This window comes from Erythranthe guttata, chromosome 12 (genome assembly GCF_056151865.1).
Source record: "Erythranthe guttata isolate IM_541 chromosome 12, IM_541, whole genome shotgun sequence".
NCBI lineage: Eukaryota > Viridiplantae > Streptophyta > Magnoliopsida > Lamiales > Phrymaceae > Erythranthe > Erythranthe guttata.
Genome location: NC_142544.1, coordinates 9,580,308 through 9,600,434, shown reverse-complemented (window position 1 = coordinate 9,600,434; position 20,127 = coordinate 9,580,308). Strand labels below are relative to the sequence as shown.

At 37.2% G+C, this 20,127-nt stretch overlaps 2 long non-coding RNA genes across 2 annotated transcripts; both read left to right on the top strand.

Moving 5' to 3' along the window:
- Nucleotides 1-3,144, top strand: LOC148766422 (uncharacterized). Its single transcript, XR_016034872.1, has 2 exons — nt 1-308; nt 2,867-3,144. It is a non-coding gene; the product is annotated as an uncharacterized LOC148766422 (long non-coding RNA).
- Nucleotides 3,145-15,150: 12,006 nt separating this feature from the next.
- LOC105954297 (uncharacterized) lies at nt 15,151-18,706 on the top strand. Its single transcript, XR_001172506.2, has 2 exons — nt 15,151-15,939; nt 18,497-18,706. It is a non-coding gene; the product is annotated as an uncharacterized LOC105954297 (long non-coding RNA).
- The last annotated feature ends 1,421 nt before the right edge of the window (nt 18,707-20,127 follow it).

Below are 20,127 nucleotides of genomic sequence, written 5' to 3'. Positions count from 1 at the left end.
ACACCAAACATCAGCCAAAAGAAGGCCCTCTCCCTCTCCCTCTTCATCGACCAAAAGCCCCCAAGAAGAATTCTCTTCTTGCACTTCAAGAAGCTCCTCTCAAAGCCCCTTCCTCTTCTCTCTTCAATTCATCTCCTCTCCTCTCCTCTCGAAAAGAGAAACTCCATCTTCTTTCTTCAAGAAACAGCCCCTTCACATCCTCCAAACTCAGCCCCAAAACACCCAAGCCAAACCCCAAGATTTGTAGGCCGAAAATCCACCGAGCCTTTGGTTTTCTTACTCCTTCATCTTCGATTTCTTGCTCTTGGGTAAGGACGTTTGTCTTTACTGAAATAACAACCTAATTAATATAAATTATATGGGTTTTAATGAATTATATGTATGTGGTTTAATTTTGGGCTTTAGAAGATAAAGTTCTTGATGAACACTACTTGAATTTCAGTTTCGTAGCTTCTGATAGTATTGCATGTCTCATCAGGGTAATCCCTAAGATAAAATTATGAAATTTTATGGTAGTCTAGATCTTTCAGTTAGCTTCGAGTGGATATAAATTATTCATAAATCGGATTTGTATTGAGTGAGTTATGAATCGTTTTCTGAATCTGCACAGTTTCGGAGTCATCCACGAATTATGTGTTAAATAGCTTTTTATACTACTCTTATTGAAGTGATTTCACTCGACGATGATTATGTACTTACGAAACTAATATTCTACGAAATTTGGTAATTTTTGGATTAAGTGATGAATTATTTGGTATTTTTAAAGTTAGTGGATCTGTTCTTAATTTCTGCTTATGTTACTGCATTAAATTGATTATATCTCTTACATAGGTGAGTTTCTTCATAAACTGTTTTAACCCTATAAACTAGACTTAGATATGAACATGGGTTCCAAATTTCATCAGGTTTGGATCTACGGATTAGGAGATATGAATTTCTGAACTTATAGTGCCTAAACTGCCAGATCTGTTTTGATCAAAGATGTAGATATAGATTACTAATGAATTTTCAGGTTTTCAGTCTCGGAGTTTACTGCATGGTTCACAGGTGCCCTGTTTTCTTAAAATCACGAAATTTCATGGGTAACTAGATCTTCCTGTTCTCTTTAATTTGATATATTTTAATCATCAATCGGATTTCAGATGATTAAGATATGAACTATTTACTAAACCTGCACAGCCTTTGAGTCAGCTGAGTATTTGCTTCTAAAATCGATGTTTTCTTACTTGGATTTCCTTCATTCCACTTGGAATATATTTATAACTTATAAAACCAGTTTTCGACAAAGGTGTGCAGTGTTTTAACAAAAGGGTGATTTATTGAGTATTTTTAAAGTGGTTGGTTCTGTTTCTGAAAGTGTGACCATACTACTATACTATTTTACTTATTTCTCTTAGGCTATTGGTTTTCTTGGAAAACTGTTTTAAAGGAGTCTTTTCCACTGATATAGGAGTATCATGTTAAAGTTTCAGAATTTTTGGAATTTCGGTTTAAGAGAAATGTAATTTCAAAGTTAAAGTGTCAAAACTGTGAGATTTTCCTAAAACAAGTTATTTAGAATTAAAGGGGTCCTTTGTGGGCATGGTTTAAACTCTTGAGACATGACTTAACATGGTAATAGATATAGATTAAGTTACATAGATTATTATGTCACATCTAAGAACCATTATTAGAGTAGATATATGTAAGATAAAAAGACTAGTATATATTTAGAACGATACGTTGTTCTTGAAACCTTCCATGTGCCAGTACTTCTAATGAGATTTGATTTTCTATAGTCCCTTGAATAGGAATTATGTGAAATATTGAATTTCATGATGATTATTTGAATAATGTTTTTACTCTTATGAGGTATAAGTATGTATATATATATATAAGTATATATATGTATATCGATAGTTTAGACCTATGATGTTATGGGCGTACTCCCCTCGGGTTGAGGAAACTTATAACCCATAGATTATAAATTAGAGTATATACGTATATGTATGAGTATATAAATACGTATAAGTGCCTATGTGTATATACCTGTAAAAGTATATGTGTCTTTATTACTAATGTTTGATCTATATGTGCTTACTATTGTTTCGGAATTTGCTCCCAATTTATATGATTTGATTATCGAGTGATGTGATTTAACTCCTTTGAAATTATGTGAATGACGTACTTGAAATTATTACTGTTTATTTGAATGGTGTATTAAGATCTTTAAATTACGTGCACTCCTCGAGTCATTAAATGGTTGCATGGTCTAGTATAGAAGAGTCGAAACAGTGACGTTGCTCCGATGAATAGACACGGGATACGGCGGGCCGGTATCCCAAAATGACAAGTTACTATAGACTGCAGGGTGGGTAGCTCTCACCAAAGACCGGGCTCAGTATAAAAACGTCTATTGTCGATGCTTACGTTAGGATTTTGATAGGGATCCCGTCATACGCATCTACGCATAAAAATAATTTTGGAAGAAAAACGATTTTCAAAAGATATTAAAAGAAATTATGTTTTTAAAAGAAAGGGACTTTTTGCCTAAATCGGATTCGCAAGTAAATTATGAATTAATTTACATGAATTATTCCCAGAATGATTTTCAAGTAGTTTTCGAAACAAAACCATACTTTTGTTATAATGCTCTCGATTTCAAGAAAAATATGTTATGTGCTTATATGTGTAATTATATGCTTGAATATGTGTGACGTGTTTGTAGAGATAACATAATTAGTTGGAAAGGACATAGACGAATACTTTAGGACTCCCATAGGTCATGAGTGATACGATGAGAGAGGCGTGAGTTCGTCAGACTAAGACTAATGTCCTTACTGAGCCAGTGTATGGGCTCATGCTTTTATGCAAATTATCTTTTCAGGTTCTCCAAGCTTTTTAGGAGGCCGGCGGCGTGGAGTTCGAGGAATCGCTAGCCTTGATGCCTTGACTGTTTAACCCGGATTTTTATCACGTCAACGATTTCTAAAATATCTAGCCAAGATATCGATTTTTAATTTTGTACTCTGATTTGGGAACCCAGTCTATTAAACGGGGGTATCTTAAATAAAGTTTATTTCCTTCCGCTGTCTTACGAGTGTTTTCTAAACCCCGATAATGTTTTATGTGGATTATTCCGCCACATCGAGATTATTTTCAAAATCCCATTCATGTTATGGTACACTCTCTATGAAAAATCTTATTTTCCGATTGTGGGTTAGATTTGAAGTAAAAGGAAATGGTTCTAAAATTTTAAAGTGGTTTTTCTCAAAGTTCAAATTGTTCCAAAAGTTTTTAATAAAGTCCGTATTTTCTAGAATTTCTTTTAAATCATTGAGGGTGCTACAACATGGTATCAGAGCAGTGTTTAATACACTGGGTTCCTCGTTATGGCTCAAGACACATGTGATTCCTCCTCCAATTCCCGGCCTAAGTCATGAGGTATGATTCATATTTGGTTTTGACTAATTCGAATTGGAGAACTTACAATCCTATGTGATCTTGTCACTATACTCATTGTTAGTATCTAAGACTTGATCCTATTAAGATTCGTAATTTCCTAATTGCGCCTATGTAATGATAAAGAGAAGATAGTTTATGCGGTTTTGATACTGGATTTTGTGATGATTATTTTGGTATAAGTACCTCAATATTTTGATATTTTATGTCACCGATCTAGAACTGGTTTTAGGCGATTATGAGTGGTTAAGTGTTTTAACCTTCTTGAATACCTAACACATGTTGTGCTATTATTATTTGAGATTTGTGTGTTAAAACCTTCGGTGTGTCTGGAAATCTTCGTTTGCATATAAAATTATTGAATTTTGCTATTATATGACGCATCATATTAAAGAATATCATAAATTGTTAAGAATGTCGGAAGTGTTTGATTGGTGAATTTTAATTTAGGTTCTCCTTTTGTGTTAATCGATTTTACATATGTGTAGATGAATCATTTATGTGTACCTCATATGTTAAGTGATAAATCGTGGATATTGCACCACATTCTTACTTATGCGCCCAATTGGTAGAGTCTAATTTTGTGGTAGTCTACTTGTATTGAAATATATAAGGTTAGATCACATTAATCCTGGTTTACTTAAACAATATAAGAATTAAGAATGCTGTCCCTCGATGATGTTTAATTCAAATTATTTTAAGATCACTATACAACTTCGTGAATTTCAACGGTAAAGAATTACGTGATATGATGTAGATTTCTCACTAAGTTCTTGTCATATGTCCATTTCTTGATTAATCTATGTGTTCGATTATTATATGATCGATTTGCTGAAATAATTGACTAAGTGTGCTATTAATATTATGTGACATGTATGTGAAAAAGTATGATCGACTCTTGTTACAAATTAAGTATTTGTGTGCAATTTAAATTGATATATATGAATTATGATTTTTCTACGTGTGTGGATCAATTTAATTAATCTCATACTATCTAGTATACTTGTATGCATATGTGTATACTATTGCACTTTGATATTCGATCTTCTTAATAATTGCATATGTGTGACTGAAGTATTTTGAAGATTCCTATGGCTGCATTTCATTGATAATTTTGATTCGAGAATATTTGCTTAGACCATATAGAATCTAATTGAGCTAATTGCCCCTAGATCTCGATAATTGCTATTTTGATTATGTGAAATAATGTGAACTAGGTGTACTATGTGTATAGTTAAAGTTTCTTAGTAAATTATTATACTTTGGTTTTCGAAATTTAAATATTCGAAGTTAACGGTAGGATTATATAATTACCTGACTTTATCTCGGAGTTGTGAATTGAAATTGGATTTTACGATAATGTGTTCATTGGTAGTGGGTTTCATGCATTATGTGATATATTTGAGTCACATGTCCCATGCTTAAGTTATTTATTGCGTGCATCATGATGAACTTATTTACTCGCATGTTAATCACTCCGGTTGACCCTATAGATATGTTGATTGTAGAAATTATTTTCAAAGGATGATTTTCGAAAGTTTGGTTTTCTTAAAACAGATGAGTGCTGAATAATATTTGGATTTAGAAAGATTCTGAATTTTGATGTTTCTTTCAAGCAAAGGGTTTGAAAAAGTTTTTGTTTCAATAAGATATGCATGGTTTGAAATTTAGAACACAATTGATCTTTTTGAAAGCCGTATTCTAGAAAAGAGTTTTTGGTTCAAAGTTTGAAAGTTAAATTCTTACTATATGAATCATGTGTGCGCATTTTAGAGTATAGTTTACATCTAACATTTTTGGTAGAATCTATGTGGATATTGTTGGGGATCGTGCATGTATACGCAGCGGAATTTAAAAATTTGAGATCGAACTAATTTCGATTACATGCATAAACTAATCACATAATCAACGTACCTTAACGCTTCCGCCATACATATGGTAATTATCGATTTAATTGAAAAATACGTAAAACCGAAAATCACGAAACATGCTTATTCATCATTCAATAAAATCGAAACACGTAATCACATATTACTCATGCTCGTAAATTAAAAATCATACAAACATGTTCGAATCGAATTACGAAAGTTCCGATTTAATTACCTCTTGTAGCGTGAGATTTCGACGAATCGAAATCCAAAACTCAAACACGTACAAGCTGCAAATTACCAATCCTCGGGGCTGCAACTCACGGCTGGACCAAGCTAATCCAGCAAGCGACGAACGGCGGTGAACGGCAGCAGCAGCGGCAGCGCGTGGCAGCGGCAGCGGCGGCGCGTGAGCAGCGTATCGGCGCGTGCGGCGGTGCGTGGATTCATCGGGGCAGCAGCTCCTCTCCAATTAGGTTTCACCTCGTATTTTCGACCCACTCGAACTACAGCACTAGATGTTAACAAGTTAGATAACAACAAGAATAAAACGAAGGAAACGAGAGAAGAAAACCGGCGGTTTTCCGGCGGTGGTCGGCGGTGGCGCGCCGGTGGAGCAACGGCCGAAGAGGGGAGCGGCTAGGGCTTGAGCGGCTAGGGTTTGGTGCTGAAAATCTGATCTCAAACTCTTGTTTGAGGTCTATTTATACCTAGGGTTTTCAACCCTAGCGGGCTTAAGTCATAGGGCTTGACCCACTGATGCATTAAACCCATTCCCTCGTCGGCCTCGTTTCTAATAAACGATCGTTCACAAAATTATAACAAAATTATATTTGTGACGAGCTCAAAGCCCTCGTCGATACGAGTGCCTCTTCGAAATTTCCAATTTCCAAAATTGGAAACTTCCACTTCAGTGGACTTGCTAAATCGGGAAACTTCCAAATTTAGAAAGTTCACTTAATACCGCATTTCTCTCTTTCTCCACGTTTATTCCAATTTGCAATTCACAATTACGAATCTTGGATTCAATCATATCGACATCCAATCGTTCAAAGATTAACACATTAATCTATGCTTGTTGTTATCAAGGATCTATATTACACGAGAAGTGTGACCCTCAATGGTTCAGGTGTATGCTAGCCGTGGGCTCACAACTCTTTGTGATTCGAAAAACACATTGTTCTTATACGAACTCCTCCCAAGAGTCCCGATTAGAGTAAAACTCATTTTACCTAATCCCCGATCAAATCGGTGCCCAACAAATCAAGATTGGCGTCTAGCAACTACGCATCATGATTCCCTAATTACAAATGAAGTGCCTGCAAGAACCTTATGATATAGTTAGCGTACAGTACGATCCCTTCGTAGCACATGTCCCGATTGAACTAGAGGCATTGGTTCACCGAGACCTCTTATAAAGTTCAATAACCGTGCGAACGTTCTAGGTATTATAAATCCGTTCGTGTGCGACTTAGGGAAACACATTTCCCTAATCACCCCACTATCAACTCTGGCCAGAGATTCCATGGATTATAAACCGTCAGAACACACAGGACATCCATGACTACTCAAGCGCTCGAATCCCCTACTACAATGCACAGACTTCACACTAGATTTCGGATTGCACGAACGTTGTCCCTTGGAGTGGTCCGCGGTGGGACTCAGGGACAGGTCACGATACAATCGGTCCTCTAGTAAAGTCACGGTGATGTCTGGGTCTTAAGGACTAATGGTGTACAACTATATCTTAGAAACCTATTACTCGATGAATGAGAACCACTTATAGATTTCTAGGGCGAGGGAGTTCAGTGAACTCATCCAGTATGAGCACCCACTCAAGTATGCCGATGTCGCAACACCGAGGACTGATGAGACGCAGTACACATACACTAAGTGCTAGTCTCAAAAGGGAAAGGCCGGTATCCTCATTATTGGCGTAACCCATCGACTAGGAACAAGGTTTAACAGTTACATTACATTGCTGAGTTATCTCACGATTCTACTAGATCAACTCACAGTAATAGAGTAACTCGTTAGGACTATATCTATGCTGCTTGCATGGGATAACAGATATAGAATGCCAAATAAGATATTTTATTATTACGAACGAAAAAACGATTGTTTTAATACAAGATAAAAGGAAAGACCACAGCCACAAGTTGGCTTGTTGGTCACCTACTCCAACAATCTCCCACTTGACCTAAAGCCAACTACACATAAATCTAAGTCCCATCGACTCTCGATGTTTCTCGTGGACTGATCCTGACAATGGCTTGGTGAAGGGATCTGCAATATTGTCCTCCGAGGTGACTCTGTCTAGCTTGACTTCACCTCTCTCTATGATCTCTCGGATCACATGGTATTTTTCTCAACACGTGCTTCGACTTCTGATGAGCTCTTGGTTCCTTAGCTTGCGCTACGGGTCCGTTGTTATCGCAGTACAGCCATACTGGATCGCTAGCGTTCGGAAATACACCCAACTCTTGGATGAATTTCCTAATCCATGACCCTTCCTTTGAAGCATCTGATGATGCAATATATTCAGCCTCGGTGGTGGAATCAGCGGTCGTGCCTTGTTTGGAACTCTTCCAACACACGGCACCTCCGTTGACTTTGAATATATACCCCGAGTTTGACTTTGAGTCATCCACGTCCGATTGAAAACTAGAATCCGTGAAGCCTTCTAATTTCAACTCGGTATCCCCATAGACCAAAAACAAATCTCGAGTTCTTCGCAAGTACTTGAGAATGTCCTTCACAGCCTTCCAATGGGCTGGGCCGGGGTCGGACTGATATCTTCTTGTGACGCTCACAGCATACGCAATATCAGGTCGTGTACATAGCATGCCATACATTATGCTTCCTATAGCGGATGCATAAGGTGTCCTTTTCATCTCCTCGATTTCCATTTGCGTTTGTGGACGCATGGATTTCGAGAGACGAACCCCATGGGACATTGGCAAGAATCCCTTCCTGGATTCTTCCATGCTAAACCGTTTAAGAACGGTGTCTATGTACATGGATTGGGACAAGCCAAGCAATCTCCTCGATCTATCTCTATAGATCCGTATTCCCAATACGTAGGATGCTTCTCCCAAATCCTTCATCGAGAAACGTGTGGATAACCATACTTTAGTTGACTGCAACATCCCTACATCATTCCCAATGAGTAGTATGTCATCAACATAAAGTACAAGGAAAGTCACTGCACTCCCACTAACCTTCTTGTAGACACAAGGTTCCTCCGGGTTTTTCACAAATTCAAACTCTTTGATAGTTGTGTCGAACCTTTTGTTCCAACTACGGGATGCTTGTTTCAATCCATAAATGGATCGCTGGAGTTTGCAAACCTTTTGCTCATCTCCAGAAGATATGAAGCCTTCCGGCTGCGCCATGTAAATTTCTTCCTCAATGTCCCCATTAAGGAAAGCGGTCTTCACATCCATTTGCCATATCTCGTAGTCATACCACGCAGAAATGGCCAGCAAAATCCTAATGGACTTAAGCATAGCAACTGGAGAGAAGGTTTCCTCATAGTCAACTCCTTGCTTTTGAGTATAACCCTTCGCTACCAATCTAGCCTTGTAGGTCGATACCTTTCCATCTACTCCAATTTTCTTCTTATAGATCCACTTGCAGCCTATGGGAACGATTCCCTCGGGTGGATCTACCAAGGTCCATACCTTGTTGGAGTACATAGAGTCCATTTCGGATTTCATGGCATTTAGCCAATGTCCCTTGTCTGTATCCGATACAGCTTCGTTGAAAGTTCTAGGATCACATCCTTGGTCAACTTCATCAACGAGGAATAACCTATCGGGCGCTCTCCGAACTCTTTCGGATCTACGTAGCGACGGTTCAGGAGGTATATTAGTGGTTTGTTGAATTGGTTCATTATCTGATTGTTGTGCTTGAACTTCAGATTGTGGTTCTCGAACTTCTTCGAGATCAACTACACTGCCCTTTCTATCCGATAGAAATTCCTTCTCAAGGAACACGGCATTTCTCGAGACGAACACCTTTGCCTCGGAAACATAGTAGAATTCGTATCCCATGGAATCCTCGGGATACCCCACAAAATAGCATAGGTTGGATTTTCCATCCAACTTATCTCCCACTAGCCGATTCACGTAAGCGGGACAACCCCATATCCAAATATGTTTAAACGTGGGTTTCTTGGAGTGCCAAAGTTCATAAGGTGTGGAGTTAACTGCTTTGGTATTAACCCTATTCAGCAAATACACGGCAGTTAGGAGTGCATGACCCCACAGGTATGCCGGTAGCTCGGTGAACCCCATCATAGATCGAACCATGTCTAACAGTGTTCGATTCCGACGTTCGGAAACTCCATTAAGTTGAGGAGTTCCAGGAGGAGTCCATTGAGACAGAATCCCATTCTCTTTAAGATAGTCTATAAACTCAGTACTTAAGTATTCGCCACCACGATCGGATCGTAGTTTCTTAATACGTCTACCGAGTTGCTTTTCTACTTGGTGTCTAAAATCTTTGAACCTTTCAAAAGTTTCAGACTTATACTTCATTAAGTACACGAAACCATACCTAGAATAATCATCGGTAAAGGTAACGAAGTAGTTAAAACCACCCCTAGCACTAACGCTTAGTGGACCACACACGTCTGAATGGATCAAATCCAAAAGACCCTCGGCCCGTTCCATCTTCCCTTTGAAGGGAGTCTTGGTCATTTTTCCTTTAAGGCAGGATACACAAGTTTGAAGTGATTTAACGTCCTCCAAGGAGAACATTCCTTCACTAACAAACTTGTTCATCCTTCTCAAGGAAATGTGACCTAGTCGAGCGTGCCAAAGTTGTGCGGGGTTAAGACTTATATCTTTTCGTTTTGCTGATATAACGTTAATAGGTATTTCACTTGGATTCAGTTCATATAAGTTGTTTATAAGTTGTCCCTTACAAATCATATTTTGTTCCTTTTGTATAATGCAAATCGAATTTCCAAAAACAAAAGTAAAACCTTCATTATCCAAAACAGGAATAGAAATAAGGTTTCGAATAAGTGACGGAACAAATAAACAATTGTTCAAAACAATGGAAAAACTAGAATCCAAAACAGAAAGATAAATTGTCCCAATGGCTTCAGCAACAACCCTTGCTCCGTTGCCCATTCTTAGGTAGGTCTCACCCACATTAAGCTTCCTACTTCTTGTCATGAGCTGCAAATCATTACAAAGATGTGAGCCACAACCAGTATCCAATACCCAAGCAGAAGATTTAACGGACAAGTTAACTTCAACTAAATAAGTACTCTTTTCAGAACGTTTCTGATCGAGGTAAGCCTTGCAGTTGCGTCTCCTCTACTAGGAGCACAAGTTTCAGATTGCGAAACCAATCCAAATAGTTTGGACCGGTGAGTTTGTTTTGGTCGAGGATAGAGGCAAAGGGATGTTTGGACATTGTTGATGAGAAAATTTTAAGCAGACAATAATTAGAGTTTGGTTCGTAATAATCGTTACAATTAAAATTTTGGACTTTTATGTTTTAATTGTTCTCCCACTAATTTTATCGAATTCCACCACCCTCTAGCAGACAATCGAGAAAACTTATTTTTCTTTAATGGGCTTTAGGTCCAATAGCGCTAATGTAACCCGTAGTTAATCTATCCCGATTACATAAGCCTAAAGGTAGAGTACTATCAATCACATCACTATGTGACCCTAAAGATCGATTTACCTCACACTTGATAATGACCTAAGTTAATCTAGCGAATATCAAAATCTCCGTGTGTCAAGTCTAGCCTACCAATATGAGATGTCATAGATCCAACTATATCAAACTAATGCAATCCCTAGTTAATCTAGCCGACCACATTAATCTAACATAATTTTATCTATGACCGTATCTCCATCTAATGTCAATTAAATTACAGCTTATCCCACAATAGCACTCCCCGCTAACACGGCTTACTGCACTATTATGAGGGGCTACACATAATTTAATAGTTGGTAGAAGGAAAGAAAAATTCAACAATTTGGTTTTTCTTTATAGCTTGATAATTATTCTTAATTAAGAATGAGGGATTTTATTTATTAAATTTTATTAGCTCATCGGAAGTTTTAGGTTATGATCGTTTGTGATTCCTACAACTATGTTCTCTAGGTATGTGGAAACGCATATTGATCCTAAGAGAGACATACGATCATCATCGTACTTAATCACAATTATTCATCTCATGAATTAATTAATTAATACGATTAATTGCAAATATAATTAACGGACTCCCTTCATTCATAAATCAATCAAATAAGAATGAAGTCCATTAATTATTTGCTATCTAATTTGTGTTCCATTAATTAAACTAATTTAACGATTAAATTAAATAATTAATCCAACACTATTCTTTGAATTCAAATTAAATTAATGGATCAATTATCTAATTTGGGTTTAATTGATAAATAATTTCAAAAATTAAAAATCAATTAATTTTTAATATTAATTTCAGAAAATCAAATTAAATTTTTTTTTTTTTTTTTTTTTGCCGACCGGACCGGTCAGACCGGACCGGTTCGGTCAGCTGAAAAACAGCAGCAAAAATCGAATTTTTCAAAATAATTTTTTTTTATATTTTCTGAAATATTCAAAATATTTAATTAATATTAAAACACCCAATTAGATAACACCAATAATTCAACAATTCAACAAATCGAAGCATGCTTTCGAAAACGATAAACACGTTGACAAATAAACGATTAACCCGTGGCTCTGATACCACTGTTGGGGATCGTGCATGTATACGCAGCGGAATTTAAAATTTTTAGATCGAACTAATTTCGATTACATGCATAAACTAATCACATAGTCAACGTACCTTAACGCTTCCGCTATACATATGGTAATTATCGATTTAATTGAAAAATACGTAAAACCGAAAATCACGAAACATGCTTATTCATCATTCAATAAAATCGAAACACGTAATCACATATTACTCATGCTCGTAAATTAAAAATCATACAAACATGTTCGAATCGAATTACGAAAGTTCCGATTTAATTACCTCTTGTAGCGTGAGATTTCGACGAATCGAAATCCAAAACTCAAACATGTACAAGCTGCAAATTACCAATCCTCGGGGCTGCAACTCACGGCTGGACCAAGCTACTCCCGCAAGCGACGAACGGCGGTGAACGGCAGCAGCAGCGGCAGCGCGTGGCAGCGGCAGCGGCGGCGCGTGAGCGGCGTATCGGCGCGTGCGGCGGTGCGTGGATTCGTCGGGGCAGCAGCTCCTCTCCAATTAGGTTTCACCTCGTATTTTCGACCCACTCGAACTACAGCACTAGATGTAAACGAGTTAGATAACAACAAGAATAAAACGAAGGAAACGAGAGAAGAAAACCGGCGGTTTTCCGGCGGTGGTCGGCGGTGGCGCGCCGGTGGAGCAACGGCCGAAGAGGGGAGCGGCTAGGGCTTGAGCGGCTAGGGTTTGGTGCTGAAAATCTGATCTCAAACTCTTGTTTGAGGTCTATTTATACCTAGGGTTTTCAACCCTAGCGGGCTTAAGTCATAGGGCTTGACCCACTGATGCATTAAACCCATTCCCTCGTCGGCCTCGTTTCTAATAAACGATCGTTCACAAAATTATAACAAAATTATATTTGTGACGAGCTCAAAGCCCTCGTCGATACGAGTGCCTCTTCGAAATTTCCAATTTCCAAAATTGGAAACTTCCACTTCAGTGGACTTGCTAAATCGGGAAACTTCCCAATTTAGAAAGTTCACTAAATTCCGCATTTCTCTCTTTCTCCACGTTTATTCCAATTCGCAATTCACAATTAAGAATCTTGGATTCAATCATATCGACATCCAATCGTTCAAAGATTAACACATTAATCTATGCTTGTTGTTATCAAGGATCTATATTACACGAGAAGTGTGACCCTCAATGGTTCAGGTGTATGCTAGCCGTGGGCTCACAACTCTTTGTGATTCGAACAACACATTGTTCTTATACGAACTCCTCCCAAGAGTCCCGATTAGAGTAAAACTCATTTTACCTAATCCCCGATCAAATCGGTGCCCAACGAATCAAGATTGGCGTCTAGCAACTACGCATCATGATTCCCTAGATACAAATGAAGTGCCTGCAAGAACCTTATGATATAGTTAGCGTACAGTACGATCCCTTCGTAGCACATGTCCCGATTGAACTAGAGGCATTGGTTCACCGAGACCTCTTATAAAGTTCAATAACCGTGCGAACGTTCTAGGTATTATAAATCCGTTCGTGTGCGACTTAGGGAAACACATTTCCCTAATCACCCCACTATCAACTCTGGCCAGAGATTCCATGGATTATAAACCGTCAGAACACACAGGACATCCATGACTACTCAAGCGCTCGAATCCCCTACTACAATGCACAGACTTCACACTAGATTTCGGATTGCACGAACGTTGGCCCTTGGAGTGGTCCGCGGTGGGACTCAGGGACAGGTCACGATACAATCGGTCCTCTAGTAAAGTCACGGTGATGTCTGGGTCTTAAGGACTAATGGTGTACAACTATATCTTAGAAACCTATTACTCGATGAATGAGAACCACTTATAGATTTCTAGGGCGAGGGAGTTCAGTGAACTCATCCAGTATGAGCACCCACTCAAGTATGCCGATGTCGCAACACCGAGGACTGATGAGACGCAGTACACATACACTAAGTGCTAGTCTCAAAAGGGAAAGGCCGGTATCCTCATTATTGGCGTAACCCATCGACTAGGAACAAGGTTTAACAGTTACATTACATTGCTGAGTTATCTCACGATTCTACTAGATCAACTCACAGTAATAGAGTAACTCGTTAGGACTATATCTATGCTTCTTGCATGGGATAACAGATATAGAATGCCAAATAAGATATTTTATTATTACGAACGAAAAAACGATTGTTTTATTACAAGATAAAAGGAAAGACCACAGCCACAAGTTGGCTGACCAACAGATATATGCGATGCCATGATATGTATCTTGTGTGAAACTTATGTGCATTATTAATGGTGCATTCACGAAATACATGCAAAGTGTACTAAATTTATTTGCATATTTTCAAAAAAAAAAAAAAAAAAAATGCATGCAAACTTTTGTTTTATAGGAAATGAGTTTTCTAGAAATGTATAACTTTGATGTTGGTAGTGAATTTATTTTCTGATTTATGTTTGTGCAAATCTATGTGATTATCTGCAAATTTACAACTAACATGTTTAGAACTTGTTTTAGTTCGTAGTATGAATGGATTTATTCGCTTAAAGTATATCATGTATATCATGCATATCATGTTAGGTGTTTATGGGTTTACGATACTATTTGTTCATGCCAACCTTATGTGCATATAAGACTAGATAAGATCAGTGTTGCATATCATACAATGCATTCATATCATACGGCCCAGAGGGGTTCAAAACATTTCAAAAGAAGGTAAGAGAAATTTTTTTTTCAAAATTGAGTTTTGTTTTTATGAAAATTAGAATTTTCAACTCCACTCGGTTACTATTTTCCCTAAAAGCTATCATAGTCGTGCTAAAACTCTTACCGGAATTTTTACAAGAAACATGTTTCCTATTTATTTACAAAATATTTTGGAATCAAGGCGAACTTTTGAAAAGGTAGGAAGACGTTTTCCAAATTATTGTTAATCCCCTATTCAAGAAACGTTATTTTGTAACTTGGTCTCATCGTCTTTTATGGGGAACTTTTCAAATTTTGAGGACAAAATTTATTTAAGGGGGGAAGATTGTAACATCCCGCATTTTCATAAGCATTTATATATGATTATATTAAACATACAGTAAATACGAATATACGTGCATTTCATGAATCGAGTAGCAGTTTATACGTTCTCTATGTGTTTATGTGATTTAGATACATTATAGTATTTTTAGAAGTAGGCATTATTATTAATTGAGTAGTTGATTCTAATTATGTGATTTAATGAATTATGTGCTTTACTCCATGGATTTTAATGATGTGCTTTAGTTGATAATTAATCTATTAGGATAATATGAGATTTAATAAGTTGTGACATGATAACTAATTTCTATTTGGCCTCATATGGAATTTATGTGAATTATATGGGTTAATGCTAATAATTAATAGTTATGTGACCGTATGTTTTGTGTGTGTGAATTTTTCCCCAAGTGTATTAATTATTAAAGACTCCCCTCTTCTCTTCTATATTGCTAAGGAGCCCCCAAGGTATTTTTCTCCCAAATTGCTAATAAAACCCCAATGTCTTTTATATTGCAAATAAGGGCCTCATCTCCCCTATAAATAAACCCCTCCTCTTCACATTCTCTTCACACCAAACATCAGCCAAAAGAAGGCCCTCTCCCTCTCCCTCTTCATCGACCAAAAGCCCCCAAGAAGAATTCTCTTCTTGCACTTCAAGAAGCTCCTCTCAAAGCCCCTTCCTCTTCTCTCTTCAATTCATCTCCTCTCCTCTCCTCTCGAAAAGAGAAACTCCATCTTCTTTCTTCAAGAAACAGCCCCTTCACATCCTCCAAACTCAGCCCCAAAACACCCAAGCCAAACCCCAAGATTTGTAGGCCGAAAATCCACCGAGCCTTTGGTTTTCTTACTCCTTCATCTTCGATTTCTTGCTCTTGGGTAAGGACGTTTGTCTTTACTGAAATAACAACCTAATTAATATAAATTATATGGGTTTTAATGAATTATATGTATGTGGTTTAATTTTGGGCTTTAGAAGATAAAGTTCTTGATGAACACTACTTGAATTTCAGTTTCGTAGCTTCTGATAGTATTGCATGTCTCATCAGGGTAATCCCTAAGATAAAATTATGAAATTTTATGGTAGTCTAGATCTTTCAGTTAGCTTCGAGTGGATATAAATTATTCATAAATCGGATTTGTATTGAGTGAGTTATGAATCGTTTTCTGAATCTGCACAGTTTCGGAGTCATCCACGAATTATGTGTTAAATAGCTTTTTATACTACTCTTATTGAAGTGATTTCACTCGACGATGATTATGTACTTACGAAACTAATATTCTACGAAATTTGGTAATTTTTGGATTAAGTGATGAATTATTTGGTATTTTTAAAGTTAGTGGATCTGTTCTTAATTTCTGCTTATGTTACTGCATTAAATTGATTATATCTCTTACATAGGTAAGTTTCTTCATAAACTGTTTTAACCCTATAAACTAGACTTAGATATGAACATGGGTTCCAAATTTCATCAGGTTTGGATCTACGGATTAGGAGATATGAATTTCTGAACTTATAGTGCCTAAACTGCCAGATCTGTTTTGATCAAAGATGTAGATATAGATTACTAATGAATTTTCAGGTTTTCAGTCTCGGAGTTTACTGCATGGTTCACAGGTGCCCTGTTTTCTTAAAATCACGAAATTTCATGGGTAACTAGATCTTCCTGTTCTCTTTAATTTGATATATTTTAATCATCAATCGGATTTCAGATGATTAAGATATGAACTATTTACTAAACCTGCACAGCCTTTGAGTCAGCTGAGTATTTGCTTCTAAAATCGATGTTTTCTTACTTGGATTTCCTTCATTCCACTTGGAATATATTTATAACTTATAAAACCAGTTTTCGACAAAGGTGTGCAGTGTTTTAACAAAAGGGTGATTTATTGAGTATTTTTAAAGTGGTTGGTTCTGTTTCTGAAAGTGTGACCATACTACTGTACTATTTTACTTATTTCTCTTAGGCTATTGGTTTTATTGGAAAACTGTTTTAAAGGAGTCTTTTCCACTGATATAGGAGTATCATGTTAAAGTTTCAGAATTTTTGGAATTTCGGTTTAAGAGAAATGTAATTTCAAAGTTAAAGTGTCAAAACTGTGAGATTTTCCTAAAACAAGTTATTTAGAATTAAAGGGGTCCTTTGTGGGCATGGTTTAAACTCTTGAGACATGACTTAACATGGTAATAGATATAGATTAAGTTACATAGATTATTATGTCACATCTAAGAACCATTATTAGAGTAGATATATGTAAGATAAAAAGACTAGTATATATTTAGAACGATACGTTGTTCTTGAAACCTTCCATGTGCCAGTACTTCTAATGAGATTTGATTTTCTATAGTCCCTTGAATAGGAATTATGTGAAATATTGAATTTCATGATGATTATTTGAATAATGTTTTTACTCTTATGAGGTATAAGTATGTATATATATATATAAGTATATATATGTATATCGATAGTTTAGACCTATGATGTTATGGGCGTACTCCCCTCGGGTTGAGGAAACTTATAACCCATAGATTATAAATTAGAGTATATACGTATATGTATGAGTATATAAATACGTATAAGTGCCTATGTGTATAACCTGTAAAAGTATATGTGTCTTTATTACTAATGTTTGATCTATATGTGCTTACTATTGTTTCGGAATTTGCTCCCAATTTATATGATTTGATTATCGAGTGATGTGATTTAACTCCTTTGAAATTATGTGAATGACGTACTTGAAATTATTACTGTTTATTTGAATGGTGTATTAAGATCTTTAAATTACGTGCACTCTCGAGTCATTAAATGGTTGCATGGTCTAGTATAGAAGAGTCGAAACAGTGACGTTGCTCCGATGAATAGACACGGGATACGGCGGGCCGGTATCCCAAAATGACAAGTTACTATAGACTGCAGGGTGGGTAGCTCTCACCAAAGACCGGGCTCAGTATAAAAACGTCTATTGTCGATGCTTACGTTAGGGTTTTGATAGGGATCCCGTCATACGCATCTACGCATAAAAATAATTTTGGAAGAAAAACGATTTTCAAAAGATTTTAAAAGAAATTATGTTTTTAAAAGAAAGGGACTTTTTTTCCTAAATCGGATTCGCAAGTAAATTATGAATTAATTTACATGAATTATTCCCAGAATGATTTTCAAGTAGTTTTCGAAACAAAACCATACTTTTGTTATAATGCTCTCGATTTCAAGAAAAATATGTTATGTGCTTATATGTGTAATTATATGCTTGAATATGTGTGACGTGTTTGTAGACATAACATAATTAGTTGGAAAGGACATAGACGAATACTTTAGGACTCCCATAGGTCATGAGTGATACGATGAGAGAGGCGTGAGTTCGTCAGACTAAGACTAATGTCCTTACTGAGCCAGTGTTTGGGCTCATGCTTTTATGCAAATTATCTTTTCAGGTTCTCCAAGCTTTTTAGGAGGCCGGCGGAGTGGAGTTCGAGGAATCGCTAGCCTTGATGCCTTGACTGTTTAACCCGGATTTTTATCACGTCAACGATTTCTAAAATATCTAGCCAAGATATCGATTTTTAATTTTGTATTCTGATTTGGGAACCCAGTCTATTAAACGGGGGTATCTTAAATAAAGTTTATTTCCTTCCGCTGTCTTACGAGTGTTTTCTAAACCCCGATAATGTTTTATGTGGATTATTCCGCCACATCGAGATTATTTTCAAAATCCCATTCATGTTATGGTACACTCTCTATGAAAAATCTTATTTTCCGATTGTGGGTTAGATTTGAAGTAAAAGGAAATGGTTCTAAAATTTTAAAGTGGTTTTTCTCAAAGTTCAAATTGTTCCAAAAGTTTTTAATAAAGTCCGTATTTTCTAGAATTTCTTTTAAATCATTGAAGGTGCTACAATTTTATCTCTGACCGTTTATTCAAAGATCTCATGTGCACGAGCAGTGTGACCCTCGATGGTTCAGGTGTAAGATAGCCGTGGGCCCACAACCCTTTGTGGTCAAAACTCGTCCCTTAGAGTTACGATTAAGATGAAGCTCGTTTCACCTTAATCACCCAACGAATCAAGATTGACGTCTAGCAACTACGCGTCATGATTCCCTAGATACAAATGAAGTGTCTGCAAGAACCTTCAGATATAGTTAACGTACAGTACGGTCCCTACGATGCATATGTCCCGATTGAACTAGAGGCATTGGTTCATCGAGACCTCTTTATATGATCAATGACGGTGCGATCGTTCTAAGTATTGTAATCGTCACGTGCATGACTTAGAGAATCGAATCCTCTAATCATCACTTAGTCAGCTCTGGCCAGAGACTTAGAATGATTACAAACTATCAGAACACACAGGACATCCAAGACTATTCTAGCGATCGGATCCCCGACTACAATGCACAGACCTCCCACTAGATTTCCGACTGCACGAACACTGGCCCTTGGGATGGTCCTCGGTGGAACTCAGAGACAGGTCACGATACAGCTGGTCCTCTAGTGAAGTCACGGTGATGTCTAGGTCATAAGGACTAATGGTGTACAACTATACCATAGATATCTCTACTCGATTATTGGGAACCACTTAGAGATTTCTAGGGTGAGGGAGTTCAGTGAACTCGTCAACTTACGAGCACCCACTTATGCATGCCGATATCACAATACCGTTTACTGATGAGATGCAGTACACATACACTAACTGCTAGTCTTCTAATGGGAAAGGCCGATATCCTCATTGGTGGCGTAACCCTTCGACTAGGAACACGTTTAACAGTTATGATACTTAAGTAAATATCTCACGATCCTAACGATCAATTACTAGTACTTGTAATAACTGTAAGGACTATATCTATGCTTCGTTTATTACCATAATAAATACGAAAGACCGCAGCCACAAGTTGACTTGTTGGTCACCTACTCTAACAATCTCCCACTTGACCTAAAGCCAACTACCCACGAATCGCAATCCCATCGACTCTCGATGTTTCTCATGGACCGATCTCGGTAAAGGCTTCGTAAAGGGGTCTGCAACGTTCTCTTCCGAGGTGACTCATTCTACTTTAACTTCACCTC